The sequence below is a fragment of the Pteropus vampyrus genome, unplaced genomic scaffold (assembly GCF_000151845.1).
Source record: "Pteropus vampyrus isolate Shadow unplaced genomic scaffold, Pvam_2.0 Scaffold33, whole genome shotgun sequence".
NCBI classification, from domain to species: Eukaryota; Metazoa; Chordata; class Mammalia; order Chiroptera; family Pteropodidae; genus Pteropus; species Pteropus vampyrus.
In genome coordinates, this window is record NW_011888814.1 from 5,750,557 (window position 1) to 5,758,066 (window position 7,510).

Below are 7,510 nucleotides of genomic sequence, written 5' to 3' on the forward strand. Positions count from 1 at the left end.
AGGCAAAAGTCAAATAAATAGTCTTTCTTTAATTTTTTTCAATCTCAAACAATCTAAATGTATACAATTTTACTGAGGGGGTCTAAAAATAATGTTTAAGTCATCAATTAATATCTGGGCAAATTTTGAGCACCTGAGCAACTAATTCTAGGCAAAATAAGATATATTGGTAAATATTTCTAATGCTATGAATGGATATTTCTAATTTTACTTTGATGAGTTCAGGGCAAGTGATACTTTTCAGTTTTCAACACTTCACATTTGCTTCTGGAGCTCAGTACAATTTTATGTTTGCTATATTTGTGGCAAGTATTGGACATAATTATCAACTTAATTACTTTGTGTAGTCTACTTTTTACTGCTTTATATTTCACTCTTTACCTCATTCCACCTGTTAATGCATACTTTATACTTTTCTTCACTTTTTTGTTTCTTACCACAAAAAGTAATATTTTCGAACAGACAAATGGCATCCAATCAAGCCTAGTTTACAACAATCTATGTTTCCTTGCTGTATTAGAAACACTTTTTTTGTAGAAGTGGAGATTAGTATGCTGTTCTTAAAAAATGGAAACCATCTTGATATGTGTACTTATAAATGTCTATCTGAGGATATAGGTTAACAAATTCTTGAATATTGCATTGGAGGTTTATTAAATAACAAGTAAGTTAGAACTGATATGTGATACACATTGAAATCAAATATACATAAATTATTGTGGAAATGATTTTTTTTTTAGGCGAGGCAACCCTTGGTTGACCTCATAGATTGCAAGGACCTTGTCAGCTTACGATCTCTTATTTTTTATTTATTTCTTATGCTTACAGCATCTGGGTCTTCTTAGGTGGTCTCTCATCCAAGTACTAACCAGGCCTGACCCTGCTTACCTTCCGAGATCAGATGGGATTGGGCTTGTTCAGGGTAACATGGCCATAGACTATGGAAATGATTTTAATGAGTTCCTACATTTCATCACTTTCCTGAAATAATAGATTTTATTTTAGACATTCATTTGACACAGTATCAACTGTAAATGACATGAAGGACAATGACTAAGAAAGAGTAAGATGTATTGCAGATAAATTCAATCAGGCTTTTCCTGCTGCAATTCTAATAATATAGCCTTGGTCCAGTGTTTGAATTTCTTAGCAAGAATCTGGGTAGGTTCTGTCTTTTACTTATTGCTCATATTTCTTGGAGAGATTTTAATCATCGCATAGTTTAAAGCATAACTTGAAAAAGAGATCATGACTTTCAGGCAAATGTAAAATAAACACAAATCAAACATTTTATTTAACTTATTAATTAGTGAAGGGACCAGGAGATATGATTTGTTCAAAGAGCACTTAAGAACTTAGTGTATTTGTAGGTGATTTGTCAAAGAAAATTTAGGATGAGATTTCTGAGTTGGATATAATACTCTTTAATATCCAATAGATCATAAATCTTTGGAGTTACCTGTTCTAGCAGACAAATTATTTTAATCTATATTGGACAGAATGTACAAATTAACGTCAGTTTATTAAATCGGGGCCCTTTAATAATAAATAATAAAGTGAACTAAACACATTATCCTAGACAATCTTTGGATAGCTTTTTTTCTATTGATAATATTGAAAGAATCTGTGTTCCAAATTATTTGCCTAATTGCTAAGTTTTGGACAGTTTTTCTGATGTAAAATAGATATGAAACTTATTTTCATATAATATGAAATTCAAAATTGACAAATAGAATTTTCTTCACTTAAAATCATATTGCAGAAGAGGTAAAATTATTCTCTAATTCAAGTGCCAGACTATAGGTTATTAAATACCAAGAAGGAAGAAATGTGCTTTCAAGAGGTGCAAAGAACTGTGGGTGTTTATACTTCCAATAATGCGATGAAATTGACTGTAACTAATAGAGTGTGAAATAGTCTCCCAAGAAACATAATGAAGTCCTAAAGAAAATAGCTTAAAACAGGAGTGGATGGAGGTCTTGAAAATACTAGCAAGAAAAATCACTGCTGTGTTGGAAGGTGATTTTTAAGTTGTTAAAAAGTATTGCCTCCAATTTCATTATTTTCATTCATGACTGGCCATATGTCATTTAGTGTTGATTTACCTAATGTATATATACACCAGAAAACAAAACGGAATCAGAGAATCCAATGTTTATTACTATAAATATCAATAAGGTACAGCAAGTATTTGCTATTTAGATAGATAGTGCTATCTAGAGACATGCATTATCTGGTGAGTTACTAGGCTAATTTCCCTAACAGATCACAACACTGATTTTGTGCATCATTGATATTCTACTCATGTGTCTTGTTAAACATACTGAATGGCATAATGGTTTTGTGGTGTGGACAATTATTCCTGAGGGTCTTCACTAAGAGCCTGAACTACTTCAGGAACCACCGGAATTAGATATAAAGCAATTTCTGTTATAAAGCAGATATGCTACATTAATATAAATAGGTAAACTCAGTACATTTTAATATAGTTAGAATAAATAGGAAGACATTTCTAGTGATTTAAATAAAAATGGTAAGGTAGAATATAAATGTATTCTATATAGAGAGAATATATAGAATAATATATAGGTAAGGTAGAATATATATAAAAATATATGTATTGTTAGGCGAAGCAATCCTTGGTTGACCTCATAGGTTGCAAGGACCTTGTCAGCTTACAATCCCTTATTTTTCAGTTTTTACGCCAACAGCACCTGGTCTTCCTAGGTGGTCTTTCATCTAAGTACTAACCAGGCCCGACCCTGCTTAGCTTCCAAGATCAGATGGGATCGGGCTTGTTCAGGGTGGCATGGCCATAGACTAGAATTTTTTAATATTATCAACATTTCACTAATATATTAAAAGGATGATTTCTGTCATACATCAATGTCTTTTAAAAAATAAATGTTATCATCAAACCATTTCTTCGTCTGATAATCTAAGGACTCTTTTTGATAATATTGGTTTGTCTCTCAAACATGGGTTTGATGGATACAAGCTACAATTTTTTTTTTTTTACTTAAAACTATTTTAAACATGAAAAATTGTCTGCAAACAAGCACATATCAGTATTTTCAATTCTATTTGATGGCTGACATTCCAATTTTGTAATAATTTTAGGAAAGCTGATTTTTTATTGTTTAATTGATCTGTTTTCCTGGTTTTATTTATATAATTAAACCTGAATGAGGCTGGTATTAACATAAATGTGTAGTCATTCAAATTTAAATGCCATTTGAACTCACACTTTTAAGGAATTTTTAATCTTCTAAAGGAAACACTTTTGCTAGCACTTCTATGCTGCATATTCTATTAATATTAACTAATCAAGGCATAAGGAAGCATTGTTTAGAAATTTTTTACCATATAAAAAGAGCCATCATAAAAATATTTTTGTTCGTAAAAATAATTATGTCACTTCGACGTAAAAACTAAAAAAATTACCTTATTTTAATTTTAAAATTTTACATTCAACAATTGCAAGAAGATGCAGATACATTTTATTTGTCTACACATAGACATTCTACGTATGTTTATTTCATTTTATTTGTTAAAGTTTGAAATACATTGTTTAAGATTGTCAAGCACATAGATGTTTTATTCATATTCAATAGTTTTTGCCATTTTCAGCATACTTATAACTTACTATAGTTAATTAATCACAGAAATGTAGCTAATTTCCCAAATTTATAATTATCACTAGATGAAATATGACTAATTTGAGGTGACTCACCAAGGAGATGAATAAATTGAGTCTGTTATAATGTTATGTATCTATTAAAAATGTTTTGAAAAATCGGCTGCATACACATTTTGACCAATTTTCTATTTTAATAATAACCATTAAAACTTTAAGAAAATACCTAAATCTTTAAAAAATATGGATAATAAGCTTTATGCACATTATAAACAAAACATCTGTGACAGGTTATGTTAAAAATGAATGGAATGAAAGAAGCTATTGAATTGTAATACTTTAAATAAGCCATTGAAATAAGCAATTATTTTCATATCTGTTTGAAATTAAGAGTTATATCATAATCAAAAACAAATCTAGAATAGTTTTCAGACAAATTTTAAAGGTTGTGGAGAATCTTAAAAGCAGAGAAATACATAAAGCAAGCATTCTTCCCTAGCAGCAATGGTAGATCTGTACTACAAGGTGGATCATCATTAACAAATCAATAAGGTGCTATTTGAACATGTGTTTTACTCTAACATAGGATGGAAATGGTATTTTCTTATTTTTTTTTTTTCTGAAACTAGCACATCAGTATGTTTCGCTGTGAGTAAAATAGTCCAGGGTGATTAGGGTATGTTGTCTATGAATGATTTTGTATGTAGGGTGTGGGATTGGAATTTAGACAACATAATCATTCCATAAGCATTTACCCAGCACCTAGTGTGCATACTGTACAACACTATAATTCTGTGCATACTGTACAACACTATAATTCAAGATTCTGTCTTTATATTAAATGTATTTAGTGTATGTGTAAATGAAAGAGCTAGAAGTTCTATAACAACAAATGATGGAATAAGTAGATTCATGAATACATTATCAGAATAAAAAATATGACTAGTTTGAGAATAAACAAAGCTACATTTAAGCCTATATACTTATTATCCATATTTTTTAAAGATTTTTATAATCTTAAAATATTTTGCTGTTATCTACAGTATAGAAACATTTATATTAAAAAGAGGGGAATCTGTTATAATTAGCCTAGAAGCCATATTGATGCATTAAACCTCAGGATTCTAAAAAATTAATTTTAAGGATTAGTACCACCAGTGGATGTGCCTGAAAGCATTTGTTTTCCTTGACCTGAGAGAAACACAGTTCCTTTTAACTACCAAAAATTGCAGATACTTCAACAGTAGGATTCATGATAAAAGCGGAGGCAAAGATCTGTACTGAAGGGAGAGCAACTTAAAATTGCCCAAGACCTTTTTACTTTCTTTATTAGGGTTTATTGATTACCTTTTATGTGCATAATACCCAACTAGATTATTTAGTTCTACACCAAGTACTGTAGCAACAAATTTCTGACCTTTAGAAGCTTGTGGACTACTTGCAGAACAAAGAAAGAGATAAATCCACTTATATGGTTTAATCACAGGAAGCACGGTTTAACTTCAGGAATTTGGGAATATGTACCAAGAAGAAATATAGAAATTGTGCCAATTATCTGCAAGCTGTTCTCTGACCACTGAACTGGGAAAACTGTCTCTTGGATCCTGGAGTTCTTCTCTTGGGGATGGATGTGATTTCAGTGGCTTTCTGTGAACTATGGCATGGCTGGTCAGGTACCTTCTTTTCTTATCCCTGTGGGGTTAGGGCAGAGAAGCAGATTGGGTCTCAGGATAGAGTACTAACAGGGGAGATGTAATACTTACAGCTGCAGTCCCAAAGCCTACACCTATCATATAGCCCTGATTCAGTGATGTGATGGAATTGGCTCATTCCAGCTCATATTGCACAGTGCTGTTTGTTGTATTTTCAGGAATTTTTTGAGCTGGCTGTTAAACACAGCCATTATTAAATACAAATTAAATAAAGTTACAATTAAATTATATTAAAAGCAAAGTTAATAAATACTTAAATTTTACCATATCCTAATTATTTTTTCCACATTTTACTCTTATCTGTGTGTTTGAGGTTATGTTTATTGTATCTGTATAGTGGAAATACTGTGTATTTGTATGTTCCATGTTCAGTGGTGCAATATTAATAGCTGGAAATTGTCCATGGTGGGAGTATTTACACGATATAAATTAGCAAACGCTCTAAACCAGCAGTAGATTTATCGTTTTGTTTATCGTTTGGACATAAGAAAGTGAGGGAGAAAATGTTTAGAATGATTAAATTGAAATCATGACTGTAGCAATTTGTGAGAAGAACAATAAATTGAGGAAATATTCTTTCATTACTTGACAACTACTAAGCTGATTCATCAAAGAGGCGGTTCATGTCATTGACTTTTGGTGAAGTTCTGACATACATTTGTGTTGTTTCATTTTCATTTTAATTGGTCACATAAATGAAAATATCAGCCAACATTCATGTCAGAACTAAACTTATTCATCAGTTGCAATCATGGATTGCACACAGATATAAGATTTCCTACAAAAAAATCAATGAAAGAATTCTGTGAGAGTCAGTTGGTTATATAGAATTTATAATAAGCCATGTTATATATCTATTATTTGTAAATTGTTTTCTACATATCCTTTACATAAGTAAAATTTTATAATGAATGTTTTACGTGTATGTGTGTCTGTGAGTATACTGTTTTTTTGTTTTTTGTTTTTCGTTTTTTTTTTCAGAGAGCTGTTTGTTAAACATTTATAATTACTAGCATACCACTGGCACAATGGCTGCCTGCTCTTTGTGGAATACGCAAGCCTTTTGCATTCTCACTGTTGTTCCTGCTCCTTCTGCCTTGAATGCACGGTTTATAGTTTTCCAGAGTGGCTCCTCCTTATCCTTCAGACACATTTCCAATACCATTTGTTCAGAGTGTCCTTTCCTGATCGCCTTAACCAAAGTTGAGCTCTACCAGTTATTCTCTATCACATCATTTTACCTTCTTTATTTCTTTTATAAAACTTTTTTCATCTCATAGTTATGTCACTTATATGTATATCTGTTTACTTGCTTATTGTCCATGTTCCACGGTAGGATGTAAGTTTCATAAGTGTAGAATGTTGTCTCTTTTTTTATTGCTATAATCCCATTCCACTGACTATAGAAGAGTCAGTGCTATTTGTTGAAAGAGAGGAAAGGAAAGGAAGGGCAAGGAAGGAAAGAAAGAAGGCAGTTCCATGCAGAAGAAAATAACTACTATTACTGTTATATCTACTTTTTTTCTTATAGATCAAGTTCGGTAAATCAGATCATTTCTTTTACTGAGTCAGCATCGTAAAATATTTTTTGTTTAGTGGTATATTTGGAGCCAAAATATTCTTTCATTCTAAATATTAATATTCTGAAAATTAATAATTTACCTTTATTTATTTAGGGGCAAATAATTATCTATAGAGGCAAATAATTATCTATAGAGGAAAAAAATCTCAGAACAGAGCCTGAATCTGTTTGACTTTTAATGTGAATCCAGGAATTTGAATAATCACAAATAGAGCTTTAAGAAATACCTTTATCAGACATATGCAAAGTGTGAGTATTAAAGTAAATGTTAATAGCAGTGGAGGTTAACATTCCAGAAAGAGTTAAGGCATGCCTTGAGGATGAAGTGGGGGGACCAGGACTCCTTGGCAGTGGTAACTAGATGAATAATGAATCTCAGAAACTTAGTAACCATCATTCTACATTAAAGATACTAAAGTAGATAAATTACTTTTTTATTCTCTACTCTGCTAATATAATATAGTTATTTTAAAAATATGCAATATTGACAGAACCGTCTGGCAAATAGAAATATATATTAGCTCTTTCCCCACTAGTGCTTTACCAACCAGAACCTTTTTTCTCTAAATATGGATTTAT

The 7,510-nt window shown here is 31.1% G+C and overlaps 2 pseudogenes; both read right to left on the bottom strand.

The window, feature by feature from the left end:
- Positions 1–819: 819 nt before the first annotated feature.
- On the bottom strand, positions 820–939 carry LOC111737979 (annotated as a pseudogene).
- A 1,763-nt stretch (positions 940–2,702) lies between these two features.
- Positions 2,703–2,821, bottom strand: LOC111738012 (annotated as a pseudogene).
- Between the last annotated feature and the right edge of the window lie 4,689 nt (positions 2,822–7,510).